The sequence below is a fragment of the Vidua chalybeata genome, chromosome 5, assembly GCF_026979565.1.
Source record: "Vidua chalybeata isolate OUT-0048 chromosome 5, bVidCha1 merged haplotype, whole genome shotgun sequence".
NCBI classification, from domain to species: Eukaryota; Metazoa; Chordata; class Aves; order Passeriformes; family Viduidae; genus Vidua; species Vidua chalybeata.
In genome coordinates, this window is record NC_071534.1 from 43,743,980 (window position 1) to 43,761,444 (window position 17,465).

Here is a 17,465-nt window from a genome sequence, read left to right on the forward strand (position 1 = left end):
ATCAGACAGAGTATCATTCTACTAAAAATGTCTCTGTAACTGCAGAAAAAGACCACTTTGCAAAGACCACTTTGTAAGAGGTTGCAAAGTACAAAATAGAGATGCTAAACAGACCTAAAATTAAGGACATCACTGGAACTTTGCTACACATCAGATCCAAAGAGCAATTTAACATTCCCATGCTGTGCATAGAACTACCTAGATGCAGGCAACAGGAAAGCAAAACATAGTGATGTTTCCTCTGTAGCTTATGCAATCAGGTCAAGACTATATATATATTTTTTTTTTTTTGTATGTGCACTTGGGACTTAAAATTCAGAGTTTACTCTAGACAATAGGTGTGTCTAGGTACTCTAGACAATACCTGTGCACAGTGGGGGAGGAAGTCTCATCATCATGGCTTATGATAAGAAAACAAGTGAATAGGTGAAGTACTTGACCAGGAGAAAATACAAGCTTAATTAACTCTGAAACAGCTGACTGGGAGACTCTACTGACCTCTGGGAGGGTCAGCTGGAGATGGAAGGGCAAAGACACACCATTGTGTTTGGAAAGCCCACTGCACTGCTGAGCATGGAGGTACCATGTCACCAAAACGGCAAGAAGTGAGAAGCGACTTCAGGCAGGCCTGGCAGACTGGCCTCTCCAGGGAGTTAGGTGATATTTAGGGACCCTCTCCACTGACCTATCTGGGTCATAGTGTGAGAAACCAGACAGTTCACTCATGGAGAGGCAGTTGTCCAACCTGCTGTCCTGCCTCCAGCAGTAGGCAGTGGCCATCAGCTGATGCCTGAGGAGGTTTTGGAGAAGAGGGCAAGCTGTACAGCCATGCTTCCCCTGTTCCTGCTCCACCTTGTGATGTAATTGCTGCTGTCTTTGTGTCTGATAGTCCTTGATGGCTTTTCCTTCTGTGGCCTCCCCCTCTAACATCATGAACAAAGCCAATCTCCTGCAGCAACAGGGATATTTGTGCCCCTAAAGGGACCAGCGGGTCCAGAGCGAGGGGCCAGCCAGCAGCAGTGTGGGACAGGCTGTCTGAAGGGCTCCCAGCAGCCAGGTGCCTCGGCTCCACTCCAGCCTGACAGAGGTGCCGAAAATAGCTAGACTCAGTCTGGCCTCAGGACTTTAATGTTTCTTTTATTGCTGAAGCAATAGCATAAAACATCTGAACAACAGTTTCAGAATGGAATCTAATACATTGTTTTGTTTGCATCTTTTTAAAATAAAATTACTACGGTATAAAGGCATTCTGTGAATTATGCTGGCTTTCATGTGCACTGGAATATGATATTTGAATAAGAAAATTCAGAATACTAGTCTGCTGTGTCAGATACCATGTTCACACAGTTAATATAGTGTTATCTTATGATCTAAGAGAGGACATTTCCAGAGCAGACAATCCTTAGTTTGTTTTTTTTTAAATTAATTAATCTCCTTAACTCTGAGCTATGGCACAGATGTTACAGATGAAGCAGAGATCTTCCTTTAGCATGTTTTAGACATTCCACGGGGGTTCAGAAGACCGTCTCTCAGCAGCCACCTTCACAGGGACTTGGTCCCTCTCATCACCCCTCCAGGAGCTCAAAGCATGTGGTGCAGCTACCCCAGGGAAAGCTGGATTTTTCAAAAGACTTCAGCTCCCACGAAAGCTGAGAGCATTTAAAGTTTCATCACCTCATTTAGCTGCCTACATGGGAACTGGTGGGTGTGGAACTCTTTGGAAACGCTTGTCCTGTGAAACGAGGCTCCAAGCATTCTACATCACAGCTGACAGTGTCAGTGTCGACTTCTACGTGTTGAGTAAGTAAGGTCCTGACATAATACACTATAATGACTCCCTGTGCAGCCCTTTAAGGCTTTTATGTAAAGACATACTTAGACGTCTTAATAGCTCAGAGTTGTTACTTTTACTACTCATAGCTGTCTTACACATGTGGGTTTATAGATCGATTCACGTCAGTGTAGCTGCTAGGTGAACATATTCACATAAGCCTTGGAATTTTTCTTGGAAAATTCACCAGAGTTTTTCCCCCTCCCTGTGAAATAAATTATGTCCATTTGATGCAGTGCTTTCTCTGGTATTCCAAAAAGGCCATTGCTACAAGAGTTATTCAATGATCTGCCAAAAAATCAGTTGCAAACGTATGCCTGTCTGTGTACCCACTAAGGTAAGAGTTTTACAGTCTGGTAAACTAAGAACAAGTCTGCATTTAAGTCTCAGGTTCTTTAATTAATCAGAATTAAATCTTTTTTTTTTCAGCTTTGGAGAGGTTATTTAACTGTTGAATTCATGAAAAAAAGGAGTTTATGTCTGGAGCTGTACGGTAACAAGAGAACCTTTAAATTTCATGTACATTTTAGACAACACATGTACTTTACAAACACACTCCATGTGGCTGTGTTTAACAATCTAAAGTATATTGCAATGAATGAACATTTAAAAGTAATCACATAAAGGACAAGGTAGACCTCTGGATTAATCGCCACAACTTTTGGGTGGTCCAGGATGTGCTTGTAAAGTTTTATACTAAGCAAATTTAATATTATGTAGAAAAATCATCTTTGCAGGGTATTTCACCTCTGCATTCCTGTGTCTGCCTTCCTCCCTAGCAGAGCCAACATGGCCTCAGGCACTAACAGGGGTTCAGCTCCTGGGAGTGGAACTGCTCTGCAGACCCCTCACGGCTGTAGGACTGACTGTGCAAGCATGTATTTGTTGGTAGATGATGGATTTTTCCATTGGTACTTGCCAGACTGACAAACCAGACCAGCTCCTCTTCTTTCAAATGGATTCCTGATGCTTCTGAGACTTTGAGAAAGCCTGTATATTAATATGTTTGACTTCATTTTTGGCAACGCAGACTCTCTGAACTCAACTCAGGATGAATGCTTTTTTCTCCCCTTAGCCTCTAGCAATATGTAAATAGGTGAAATCACCTCTTACATTTGAAAAATAATTAAAAAGTAGAATATTATCTAGCTAAATCTACTTTTTCAGATCTGGCATTTATTTCTTTCTTTGTTTATAAAAACTAGGTCACAGTATGTGTTCATTTCAAAGAAAAAAAAATTTAAATATACTTTTCAAGCACAAATTAATGCTTCCTAATTAAGCCTTCCTGTGGTGCTCAAAAAAGTTTTTTAAAACAACAAATTTAGCATAGCAGAAATTAAAACATTTCTATTAAAAGAGAAAGGCTATCATAATTTGCTGACAAAAGCTGTAAAGTTATCAGGTTAAAGGTAAAGTGAGGTTAAAAACAAAGTAATAAGGCTAGCAGCATCTCTCAAAGGATAGATTTATTGGTTATGATCATAGTTATTACATCATTCACAGACAGTACTGGTTTTGCTACAAATATGATAGCTATTAAAGTAATCATAAATAAAAAAACACTGTTCATGAACAAAGAATGAATGAGTGGGGGGAAAATGCTTTTCTATAGAAGGATATGTTAATTGTCCTTGTAATAGATGTCTGCCTATCAGTAGATGTCTTCTATTCAAGCAAGAGAATAATCCAAAATCAAAAATTGCTTGCCACTAATATTAAATTTTCCGGACCTTCTTCAGCTGTAATGGCAAGAGAAGAAAGAAGAAGAAGGGAAGGTCTTTGGCTCTCTCTTTGGTGAGCTTCACAGGTACCAGAAGCTGCATGTTCAGCAATCCAGCACTCCCCTCATACCAGCACAACAGCCCTGGAATGGCAGAAAAACACAGTTTCCTCCAGATTATTATTAATTTTCCAGTGATCCTAGAATCACAGGATAATAGAATGGTTTGGGTTTGAACAGACCTTAAAGATCATCTAATTCCTAATCCCTTGCAGGGACACCTTTCACTAGATTGGCTTGCTCAAAGCCACATCCAACCTAGCCTGGAACATTTCATCCACAACTTCTCTGGGCAGCCCATTCCAGTGCCTCACTACCCTCTGAGTAAATGTTTTTTTCCTAATATCTAACCTAAACCTTCCTTCTCTCAACTTAAAGCTCTTCCCTCCTGCCCTATCACTGCACAGCCTTGTCAGAAAAAAAACTCTTGGTAGAGAGCAATGAGGAGAACTGTTTCCCTTACAGTACTTGATACAGCTGCAGTTTCCCTCAGGGCCCAAGGAAGGGGAGCTGTGCTGATTGCTACCAGCAGAAGTTCTTGGCACCTTCAGGAAAACATGAGTTTATTCCCCGTTCAGCTGAGCCCTCTTGGCTGGACACAAACAACATGGTGAGAGGCAGTGACAGAGCAAAGCACGCGCACACCTCAGTTTGCTGCCGCCTGTGGCTAGATATGCACCAGCGCTTAGTTAAAATCTCAAGGAAGGAGTGACTGAAACAAGACATCAGCTCTGGCATGCCTGTTGGTGGCCCTGCCAGAGTCTTCACCCAGGTGTGGGTCCAATGCAAAACAGCCCAGTGAGGGTCAAGGCTGCAGAGAAACTAGAGGAAAATGGCCAGGAGACCAAGACAGAAATTTGCTCTGCTGCTGCACATATTGGTTTGACTGCATGGATAAAGAGCTTGCACATACAAATAAATAAATAAATGCATTAAAGCTTTTTTTTTTTTTTCTCTCTCTCTCTCTAGCTTCAATCCCATTGTGTTTTATCAGTCATGGTTTGACCCCAGATGGCAACTCAATTCAATGCAGCCACTTGCTCAGTCCCACACCCCTGGTGGAATAGGGAGGAAAATCATAGGAGGAGAAACAAAACACGAGTGTTGAAATAGGAGCAGATTAATAATTGAAACAAAGTAAAATAATATAATACCAATAATGGAAATAGTAATAATAATTGTAATAAAAGGGAGAGAGAGCTAAATCACAAGAAAAACAAGTGATGCACAATCCAATTACTCACCATCCATTGACTGAGGCCTGCCCTATCACCAAGTAGCTACTGGCCCCTTCCAGCCAGCTCTCCTCAGTTTATAAACTGGAAATGACATTCTGTGGCATGGAATACCCCTTTGGCCAGATCAGATCACCTGTCCTGGCCATGCTCCTTCCCAGCTTCTTGTGCAGTTCCTCCCTAGCAGAGCATGAGAAACTGGAAAGTCCTTGACTCAAGGCGAGCACTACTTAGCAGCAACCTAAACATCACTGTGGTATCAGCATTTTTCTTATACTGAGTCCTAAACAAAGCATTGTACCAGCTACTAAGAAGAAAATTAATTCTATCTCAGCTGAAACCAGGACATTATCACCAAAAAAAAAAAAAAAAAAAAAAATTAAAAAAAAAAAAAGAAATTCAACTTAATATTAAAACGCTCTTCATTGCTCTGGCTAAGGAGGGTACTAAAAGAGGATAGACGCTGAAAAATCTGTTCCAGGCAACACCACAGGTAGCACAGATGTAATCAGTGAGGTTTTCACACAGGAAAACCTGCTCCTGACTATGTTCATCTTGAGATAGTTCTCTAGCATTGTCATTTTCCAGCTCACATTCAACATGTAGCAGGACTAACAAGTCTCTAATCCACTGGCTGCAGAGTATACCTCTGAGTTTATGTCCACAGGCAACCATGTATTAATATAAGTACAAACAAAGCTGGTGTTCCTGGCCCCTATTGTTTAGAGCTGGCAGCAGAAATAAAGTAATAAAACTGTTAATAAACATTTTGAAATATCTACTCAGTCACAGCTAAACCAGACCTAAACTCAGTATTTTTTGGAAACAAGAAAGAAACAGACACTTCATTTCTGTGCCTCAGCTACACATGAGCACAGCCCATGTTTGTAAACCTGGCAGGCTCGGGCTTGTGGACCTTAAAGTTACAATAGCATGATGTGCAGAAAGTTGTTTCCATTCACCCTTAGCAATATCTAATTGTGTGTCTTCTTTTGGCTTGTTCCACAGTACACAAAAAGAATGTTAACACAAAAATGCAAAATGCCTGGGATGTTGATGGAGAGGTGAGAACCCAGAAGACTTTCCCCCTCAGCCTGGAAGATTTTTTTCAGAAAAGCAAATTCTATGAGAACTGACATAATTTAGGACCTATTCCAGCTGTAATTTAAGATTAAATTGTTTTCATCAAATATGGGGTGAACTGGATCAGGCTTCTTTAAGATGAACTACAGATATTTATTTGGTCTTTGCCTCTCCCTTGCAATGGAATCATCCCCAATAATCACCCTCCACCCTCTAGAGGATCCAAGCCCCACTGATCAAGGGACTGTACACAAAATAAAAAGACTGTCTAAGGAATTTCATCTATCTAACGTATAGAGAATCAAAGAATCAGCTGAATGCCAGCTGTATTTACTTAGCTGATTTTTTTCTATCTCAAATATACACAATATGTGGAATTTCTTTTAAGATCGGCTGAATATTGGTTAATAATTGATCTAATAAATAAAATTGTTAAAATATATTACAAATACATTCATTCACTCATTTTGTCCACTGGTTATTTAAAATAATAGTGTATGATTTAAAATTGTTTTGGTTAAACTGAAATATCAGTTGTCCCAACCATTAAAATGTCCTGGCTGTGCTCCTAGGTGATGACAGTACTATATTTAGTCACTGAGTACCACCAGCTGTCTTGCTAACAGAAGTCTGGCATTTTCCTTAATTGAGAGATGCAGTATGTGTGAAATGATACCACTCACACTCACTCATGATAATACTAGCATGACCTAGTTGAAAGCTTTTGATTTTTTTTTTTTTTGCTTCTTTGTTCAGAAGAATAACAGTTGGTTCAGTAAAATGTTAAAAACTGAAACATATCCAAGGAGTTTATAAGGAATTCTCTGCAGATTATGATCTAGAAACCTCATTTTTCTGAGTCCCTTGGCAGGGAAGGGCAGGTGAGGGGGGTGAAATGGAAAATACAGCCTTCAACATTTGACAATTACCTTCCTGGTCACCCATATCTTGCAAGTCTGGGGGATGTTTTCTTAGTTTTTTTTTCCCCCTGGGTGGACACTGGGCAAGAGATAGCTCAGAGTGTTACATTCTGGTGGACGTTTCTGTCAGCCTTCTACTTTACAAGCAGTGGTATAGGTGGAGGTAGATGATGGCTTGTGTTGCTGAATAGCTAGTCTGTCCCAAAAATGTATCTGTGTATTCTGATTTGAATTCCTAGAGCATAAATTTCAGAGGTGAGCCAGTGGTCCCTTTCCCCACTCTCACTCCAAACTGTATTTCCCAGTAGGTAGGACAAACACCAGGTTAGAAACTAAGTGCACTTCTTCCCAGGAGAGCTCCTTGGCACTGGGGATTGGGTGGTGGGTAATGTGGGTTATTTATTCTCTCTTGTTGAAATGCTTCTACTCATATTCATAAACAAACATCCACTGAAGCAGCAACCAAAAATCTGAAGTTCCCCTTGTCAAATGGCCTAATCACCAACTTAGAGAGATGTATACTTTTTTTTTTTTTTTTTCCAGTAAGTATTTAAATTTACATTGTTAAGTGGTCCAGACATAAGAGAAAAGCCATGAGACCCCTGACTCAGCACACACTGCAGCTTAGCACTTGTGGTATTTTTTGAGTGGGTCAGCCTGAGGTTAAAATTCCTGCTGTTGACCAGACAAAAAGGGAATTGGACCCAAGGTTTCCCACATATGATGTGAATGCCCAGCCTGGACTGGGATCTAGGGCACAGGAGGAAGGAACAGCTTTAATACCAGCTTCTCTGGATTACCTCATTCCTCTTGTGAATCTGGCCTCTGGGTTATTTTTACGAAGTCCCAAAGTGGAACCAAATGATTCAAGGTGAATTAAATGTTGCAAGCAGTCCAGAACTGCTTTTTTTTTTTTTTTTTTATTCAGTGAAAATGTTGAAAAGCCTTGTCTGGGGGAGCAGTCAACTACAACAGTCAAAAAGGATTGAAGAATGGTTGTTGAGCAGGAAAGATCCTCATTCATTGTGCCTGCTCCTGAAGGGCCAGCTGGAGCTGGTGTGTGCAGCCAACCATCCTTCCTGAGAGTGTGAATGGGCAAAATAAATATTTAACAGTATTTGCAGGCACTGCACTGGCAGGTGGGGAAGGCAATCCTGAGCCGGAGATCCAGGCATGATTTCAGTTCCCAGCTTGGCCACAGAATTTCTGCGCGACCTAAGGTGAGTTGTTTACTCCCTGGATGTGCAAATGTAAATTCTTGTAGCTCTGTACGTTTCTCTGCTCCAGTGGACCGGTTATACCAGCTGGAGATCTTGGCACTGACACCTCATGGCCCTTGGTATAACAAGGTGAATAATGCTTGCCTAGATCTTGAGACCAGAGACCAATGATAAAGTCGCTAATGGGTCTCATGTGTGCCTATTGTGATGGGCTCATAAAGGTCTAGAAAACCAGAATGAGTAAAACAAATAACATGGGAACACATTAACCAGCAATTTATTGTATGCTACACAGCAAGTTGCTGTGTACCGTTTCACACGGTGATCGTGGGCTTTTAAATCTTTAAACACAGTATGCTTTCCTGTTCTCACACACTCGATGCTTCCTTCAAATGAGGAACTTCTGGTGCATATAGCAGAGCAGCCATTCACATATTCATTGTCCTGTGAAGTCACATTGTTCAGGAATGAAGTTGTGACTTTTTTGCTTTAGAGGTGATTAAGAAGACATCTGAACCCACACTGCTTAGCAAAGCAATGTAGTTGGTCAGAACTTCTCACCATGTATTAACTGTGAAATGTACTTGAAAACTGAGGTTTTAATTAAAAATCATTGTTCTTACCTGACATCACTGGAGGGTCACTGAGCAACACAAGAATGCAAATGAGTTCTGGCCTTCCTCAGCAGTGGTTACCAAGCCAAAGGAGATTATAAGCTTTCACAGAAAGCCCAAAGAGCGGAAGACGAAATGTAAAGTGTTTTTCAGCCTGTCAATAAGTAAAGATCATCAGATCTGTTTCCCTGCTTTTCTGTTCCACACTTTTATCTGCCTGGGGAAAAATCTGGAAGGGATGAGCAGGCTCTCAGTCACTATTTAATTACTTTGCTTTTCACAAAATCATGAAACAGAAGTGTTTTGTTTTTCATTGCAATTCACAGCTTCTGCATACTAACTGCCTTCAGATTCCTGCAGAGAGCTAAATCTGGTGTGCAGGCTGCAGCAGGTAAACAAGGTATATCTTAATGAACTGCCAAGTAATAACATGAGGGAGCTTTTTAACATGGCTTTAACTTGCATTACTCATGCTATACTCCATGAATGCTCCTATAGCCTCTAAGCCCTGAAAAAGCAGTGTTTGTCCCCATGATTCCTGATGTAACATGACTAGGAGGCACAAACCTGACCCCTAATTTAGCACAGCTGAGTCACATGCCTTTACAAAAAGACTAGGTTACATGTTTTTTGGTGGTGTTTTTCATTGGTTGGTTGATTGGTTTTGGGGTTTTTTTTTGCAAAAGAGGAAAAGTGAAAAAGTTGAAGATTTACACTCAATTAGCAGAGATGTTTGGTTTCAGGACTATGCCCAGCAGGGTGGCATTTAGTAACAACACTGTCTCTTCTAAGAGTAGCTGCTCAGAGTAGAGGCATCCAGTTCTACCTGCTATACAAACATGATCTGAGAAATAGGTCCTTTCCAGAATATTTTAGGATCTCAAAATAAAATGTGACAAGCTGGAGCAAGCAAAGAGGCCTTAGAAGGGACAGAGGTCAGGGAAAAAGGAAGGTCACATGACAGGACAATTTGGCTTACTGCAACTTGGGCACACACACAATATACTCTTTTAAGATGAGAAAGAGTAAGCACCTCCCATGAGCCAGCACTGTGGCATGGATGTTGTGGTAATAAGGGATCTTGAAAACCAACCTGAGGGACAAGACAGAATCCCATTATCATGGAATGGTTGGGGCTGAAAGGGATCTCGGGGGGTCATCTGGTCCAATCCCCCATGCACAGTCAGGAACACCTAAAGCAGGTTGCTCAGGATCAAATCTAGATAGCTTTTGAATACGTCCAAGGATGGAGGCTCCACAACATCCCTGGGCAACCCATGCCAGTGCTCAGTCATCTTCACAGTGAAAAAGTGTTTTCTGATGTTCAGAAGAAACCTCCCATGTTTCAGTTTGTGCCCATTGCCTCTGGTCCTATCACCAGGCAACCAGCAAGAAGTAGGATGTTCTCTAGGAAATGGTTTTCACTCAGACTGCAAGATTCCAGGTTTCTGTGCTCGCAAAGCATGAGATTGATGACTTGATAAAATTCTTACCAGATTATTCACAAAACACAGCATTTAAGAAAAAACAGGTCTGCTGATGACAATAAATTGAAGATCTTTCTTCAAAAATTCGGACATTCTTTATCTAGTATCTCACTTCACAGTAAGCCAGGGGCTGCATGTTCCATGTGAAATTGCTTTGTTTCTTGGGATTTCTATTAGGGTTGCTCATAGTGCCACACTATTATTTCATATGCTTCAACATAATTGTTCTCCTTTCTAAATCAGAGCCTTATTCTTGCTCCAGAAATATAAGCTTTCATTTTGAGCAGATTAAAATCATTAGCATAATTAACATTAAAAGAAAATGCCACGTAGCCAATATAAGTTCTCTGATGTTGCAAATACTGTGAAAACAACAACTTTGTTAAGTGACCTACACTCATTCATCTCAATGCAATAATAGTAATGGAATATTAATTACAAGCAGAAGGCTACTTCTTACATCAACATTTTAATCTATTTTAGGGGTCACTGTTGTGAGAACATCACCAGCAGTAGCAGTTGTTATGGAAAGGTGCTACAGGCTGTTTGCTATTGTCATTGATGCTGTAGATCTCAAGCATTTTTGCCAAGGCATAAATTACTTACCAGAAAGAGAATATTGTCCAGATTATGCACTAAAGGAATCTGCTACTTTCTATTCCCAAAAATCACAATCAGGTTACATATCTCTGTGTCTCTCAACACAGTGGTTCTCCCAAGTCCATTTCCACAGTGTATCCACAGTACAAAACTGGCCAAATGACCAATAACTAATTTAACATTGATTATATTGTTTCAAGTGATGGTACATAGCTCACTCCCATCCAGCTGCTTTCACCTGGCCCTGGATTATTTGCTGACTCACAATGGTCTGTTTCTTAATAAGCATTGAAAATGATTGCCAGCAACCAAAGTAGACCTCCACAGCAGAACGTCTGTACTATGTTCTCAACACAAAAGCCAGATGTCCAATACCACATACTAATGGAGAAAAGTGGGGTTGTGGTTTTTTCTTCCCTTATGTTAAGACCTAGCTTAAAAAAACAAATATTTGATGAAATTTGTACAGGAACCTTCTGGAGCTGACAAGTTATCAGGAGTACTGCTTAGGCAATGTCCACACAAAGTCCACAAGGGTATGTCTGCAGCATCTGAACTTGCCTCAAATTCTTTAAGGACTTGAAAATATTTCAAGACTTGAATACCTTTAAAGACCTGAATCTTAACATTGGAAGCTACATTACTGAAGGGTGCAATTTGTATGATGGTTGTCCAATTCAAAGGGCCACAAACTACAAAAGATGAAGGTTTTTGATGCCTTTGGGATCAGGAAAGAAAGCGATTAGAGAGCTTCAGGGTGAAGCACCACCTTACCATCTTCTAGTTACTAGAATTTCTAGCTACCAGTGTCTTCCAGCTTCAGAAACTCAGCTGGGCCTCTGAATGGGAAATAGGGAAGTAGCAGGAAAAGTGGAAGTGAAAAAAAAAATACTGTTTGGCAACGTCCTCCATCATATCAAAAATTGTACAGCTGAATGTAATGAATGATACCAGAAATTGCTTTGAGCTTGCATCTTTGCCAAACACGGTGACTGTGCAAAGAGACCAGCCGCACTTCGGTGAGGTGTGGATTTACAGAGACTCCAGCAGTAACACACCTTAATGACCAAGGCTGGCAACTCTTGCGGGGAAGCCCAGGTTGGAAGTTCTGTGTGAATCTGAGAATGTTAATGCCTCTCTAACCAAAAGGAATTTTTACAAGTGGGCTTCTTCTCTTTTCCATATTCTGCCATGAGGAGAAAACAGGTCAGTTTCAAGCTAAGCAATTTTTCTGGCTTTGCTCTTTCTTGACTAAGCTATGCACAAATGGGTAAAGAAAGCATAATAAATCACATGACAGATTAGTCTCAATAACTGAAGCAGATATCAGAAAAATAAATAAGTAAATAAATAAATCTGAAAATACAGAAGGATCCATCTATAAAAGTGTATGTCTCTTTTGCATTGTTAATTTTTCACTTCCATATGTAAATTGCATTGGGATGTCTTCAATATTTTCCATGCCCATTTATCTTACGATATTTTCCTGTTCTTGCCTCTTTTTTCCTCTCTGAGGCTTTTCTAGCACTGTGGTTGGAGAGTGCAGATGGGATACAGCTGTGTACTGTCCAGCTCTGATGAGCTATAAATGTTTTCCCTTGCGCTAACGTTGTGGCATTCCCTACTGCTTTGGTTTCTTGAGTGCTGATGCTTAAAAGGCAGATTTGAAAACCCCAAAATGGCTCTTTTTAGCCAACAGTTGCTCTCCCTTTGTATCAGCAGTTTCTAATTAAACAGTTCCATACTAGAAGACCTAAACATCATTAAAGGTGCACTCAGGGTGTCCAAGAATAGCAACACAGTGCAGATGTTGTTCCCTCAGTTCAAAATGGACTGGTCAGTCCCCTCATTGATTAGCAATTGTGCTAAATGTCATATAAAAGCCTGACCCTAACACTGCTAGTACCTACGGTCAGCCAAAGAAATTCTTTCAAACTTTCACAGTGGAAAAAACTTTCTATTTTATGATTTTTTTTAACCCTGTCATTAGCAATCTTTGAAACAGCATTCCACCCCCAGGTTTCATTCTGTGGTTATGAACTTCATTTGATCACTGCCCCATCAATTTGACATTAACTGCTACAATTTACAACTGCTCTGGCTTTCCCTCTATTATTGCCGTACCTCTGCAAGTGCAAAAAACTGCTGCCCAGGGGAAGTCTGAAAGAATGCAATGTCTTGTTAAAACCTGAAAGGGCAACAAGGGTGGGGGAGCAACCTCCTAGAAGAGAAAAACCAAAGGTTGATAATGAATAATGCTTCATTCTCCGCTGTGAGCACGGGTGACCTGACATGTAGACCACAGCAAAGTAGTGAATAATTCACTGAGAGAGTCACAGACCTCCTGGTAGACCACAGCATTGCTTTGTCTCACAAATATGTTCTCCCAGAGACCAGGGCTCGACAGGACATTTCAGTCTACAAATGTTTAAACAAAGGCGAGTGTGACAGGGTATACAAGGGGAGCACCGTGCATGCAGCGGGCCCGCACACATGGGTGTTTCTCCACTAGCAGTCAATTGATAACTCCCTGGGCCCTGAGCATAAGGGCAATGGAGAGAAGAATGGCTTCGATGGAGATGAGGCACACGGCTCACATCCAATTTGTAACCCAGACAAGAAACCAGTTGCACTCTCAAAGAGGGATATTTAAGCAGCATTAATTGTCTGAGCTGAAGAAACAGGAGCATGGATAGCTTGAACAGCAGCTGGAATCCAGGCCGATTTCCCAACATTTGTGCTCATAAAAGGAAAATCATCCAAAGGAACAACTAGGGCTGGAATATGGTTCCAGTTTCCATGTGAGTTTCTTTCTTTGATTTTGTAGGTTTCTCAGCCTGAAAGACAGGCCAGGTTTGTTTCTGGTTTTGTGTGCAAATGTTCATATTGCTGAACACTATTTAGTTTCTGCCTTCTTCCATCTCTGAGCCCAGGGTTGTGAATGTGGGCCTGGATCCTGGGGGCTGTCCTAATCTTATGGAATATCTGAAGTTTAAATTGTTTGATCTGATGAGGCTACTGAGTGAGTCACTTCTATATCCATATCTTCTGATATTACCTTACTTACACTAAAAAAGATCTTTTGATTTAATTGTGGTAATTTCCTGCATATAAGATAGTTAATAGTTAATAGCCTAGCTTTTTTTCTGTTATCCTGACACATTAATATATTCTCAGGCTCAGATATTCTTCAGATATTCCATAGGATTAGCCTCAGACTATTTCTGGCTACAAAGATGGAAAAGCTAGAGAAATGGCTAAAACTGGTAAAATGTTAGCTTCTATAAACAGTTAGATATCCAAGTTAACAAAAAGTGCCTGCTAGCTTTGCTCTCAAACACAAAAGCAACCCAGAAAAGAGCTGGAATTTAGGGGGCTTTGCACCATTCTGCTGTCCCCAGCACAGCCCCCAGGATCCAGGCCCACATTTGCCAAAGTATCAGGCAACTATTCCTACATTCTTCCTCCTGATTATCCTCCCATGTTACACAACCTCCTATAGATCTTTTTTCTAACATACCAGGCAGCACCTTATTCTCTCACATGGGATATGTCTGGTCTGTCAGCTCATGTGACAGGAGGAAGATGTCCAGATGCTAAAACCGCAGTTTGGGACCATGTGCTTTGGGCATGGGGCAACGAGGCAGAGGACAAAAATGCCAGTGACCTGGTGACTGCTGTACCTGGCTCAGGCAGTCACTGACAGAAGAAATACTTCAGGTTGTCACCATGCTTCAGAAACGAGCAGAGTGCAATGGTCAGTGCATGGGCAGGGAATGCAGGGACCAGCTGCAGGACTCTCATGCTGTGCATGGAGCCTCCACAGGAAGGAACTCATGTTTGCATGGGATGTCTTTCTTTTCCCCTTCCCTCTTGGCCCTTTTTCCTGAGCCTCACTGCTACTGACTGATACCCACTATGACTCAGTTCCACTCAGCATCACACCACAGAGGGAAAGAGACCCTGTTCTTGTGATACTCTGCCAAAAATCTTTCCGCCTTTTCTCTTTACAGATCACAGGCTGGGAAAAATGTGACGACTCATTCTGAAGATCAATCACCCTTCCAATCCATGCATTTCTGCTCATGCTTGCAGAGTCTCTTTACCAGAATGCTCAGAGTAACCTGTTTTAACAACTAATGAGACAATTATTTCCACTGTTTTTCAAAATAGTTGATTTTCTCTCTATACTCCAGATTTGTATAAAAATTTAATTTTTATAAATGAAGCCATTTTGGTGTAAGTGACTGCAGAAAGATGACTATTCCACCTTTTTATGGTGCTTTTAACTCTCAGATCAGACTGGTTCTTTTCCTACTTAGCAAAGCCATAAATGCTCTGCAATAACTCATATCTTTACTGAAGATTCTCAGAAATATTTAGTGATCATTTTGACTGGTTCAAATGTATTTGAGGAGCTACACCTAATATCTGCAAGCTTCCAGCGTAATCTTTTTATTTTTCCAACGATCAAAGTCATATGGTCTCCTGCAAATTAGCTCATGGAACACCATTTTCTTAGTGTCTTTTTCATTTTTTCCATCTATTATATACTACTCTCAAGCTGGGAAGAAATTTTAAAAGTATACAACTAAAGAACCTTTGTTTATTATTTGGAAAAGCTTGGATGTATTTCCTTTGGCCAGATTTTACTGACTGTGACTGGAGAACTAAATGTTCCTGTTGTTTCCAGTAAATAAGCTTTAAAATGCAATTTTCTGACTTGTGGATAAAGCAGAAAACAAAGCTATTGGTATCAAATGAGCCCTCATATTTTCCCAGTTGATGGATGCCTGGCAACTTCTATGAGAATATTGTCTGAGAACAGACCTACTTGTTCAGCTTCCTACAGCAGGACTGCAGATGGGATCCTGCCCCTCTCTGTCTCCTGTTTTCCTGTTTTCTGAGGGGGGCTGGTTTGGCTTCCGCGTTTCAGTGGCATCCAGGGGAGCCTGGAGCACTTTCAACCTCTCAGAAGTCACTCAATACCTTCAGGGGGATGAGTCCATCATTTTCAAGGATGGCTTAGACAATCTGAATGCACCAGAAAGATAATGCAATCCCATTTCAAACAGGGATGCTCTGATAGTCACTGCACAATGCCTCCTGCAGATTTTAATAGGTGCCCCACCTCGTTCAAGAGAAGCCATTACCAACACAGTACAGCTCCAGTGGTTGCTACACTGCTATTTCAATCTGCTTCTTTATCGAGGTGCTGCCCCTGCCGTGTGGGCATGGCTCGCTGTTACCAACCTGTTAATGAGACTTTATGTACTGACAGTACCGATCAGGCCCTGTTCCCATGGTGCACACTGTGAAAAGCTTTCCTTCTCCAATTACCCCTCGGAAACAGGACAGACAGAACCTAACCTTTTGCCCTATAAAAATTGCACGTTGCTCTGAAAGTAAAAATGCAAATTATTCATTAATTTTGTAACCATGTCTAAGGGAAGAGAAAAATAGTAGGCAAAATTGGAGTCTTCTATTTTTACTCATGTGTCTAGTTGATTACATGTCATTCTTTTCACACAGAACTAAATATCTTAAATGCAAATAGCCAGAGGTTGTTGTACATTTTTTGCCCTTTCCACAGCTGTTCATTACAGTGCTCAACAGCAGCTGACAGCAGGTGAATGTGTAGATGTTGGGCCATGGATATATTCTGTTAAATAGAATGAATAAACCATTAAATGATCTTGTTTCTTGATATGCCTAAATGCAAGCTGCACCTTCAAGCAAGCAACATTAAATTCTGTATAGCAAATCCCTCTTGTATTTTGCAGCACATCAGTCATGCAAATTTTATGCTATAATCTTTTAAGCAATTATAACCTCCATTTATTTTTAATGATATAGTGTATCCTTTTGCTTTTAGTTCTAGACAATTGAAATAAGGATGCATGAACCTGGAATACTAGACTGCTTATATCCAGTTAGTTTTGTAATCTATATTTGGTGTTTTATATAACTTGTTTGACCTGGGTAAAAATGAATGACAATGTATCTTCCCCTTTTGAGAATCAATATCTCTGAAATTCACTAATATGTTAATTTAGCTGTATGTCTGTATGCTATTGCTGTTGTAGGAATTGATAATGATTGGGAGTGTTATTTTAGAGGGAATGCATATTGCATGTATATAATATATATGTGTGTATACAAAGTAGACATAAATCGTACATTTTAGGTATAAGGAATTAAAATAAGAAATTATAGAATTATTCCTAAATCATCATCTCAAAAAAATAACCACAAAGTTTTAACCATTTTTTGATTTAAAAATCAGATGCTGGATTTGGAAGTGTCTCTCTTCAATGAAAGGTTTATATTTTCTATATAAATATTGCTTCAGATGTAGCTCTGCTGTCCATTTGCTCAAGAAGGGATTTATTTTTCCATGGCTCTGGGAATGAAGGACATCCAACTCTTTCCACGACACAGCATCCACAGAGGCGTGACCTTCCTCCAGCCCAAAGGCAATTATCTGACCCAATCCACAAGAGCATGGGTTTTTGAAAGGTCAGGCATATCAACAATCTTCTGTATGAGAAAGAATAAAGAGGGAGAAGTATAGGACCAGACTGGGCTGGTGACTTCATCTGAGGGATGGTGTCACTGCACATTTATTACTCCACCTCCAAGTGCAAGGCTTGGGAAAAAAGTGGACAAAGACCATTAAAATGTTAACTGTC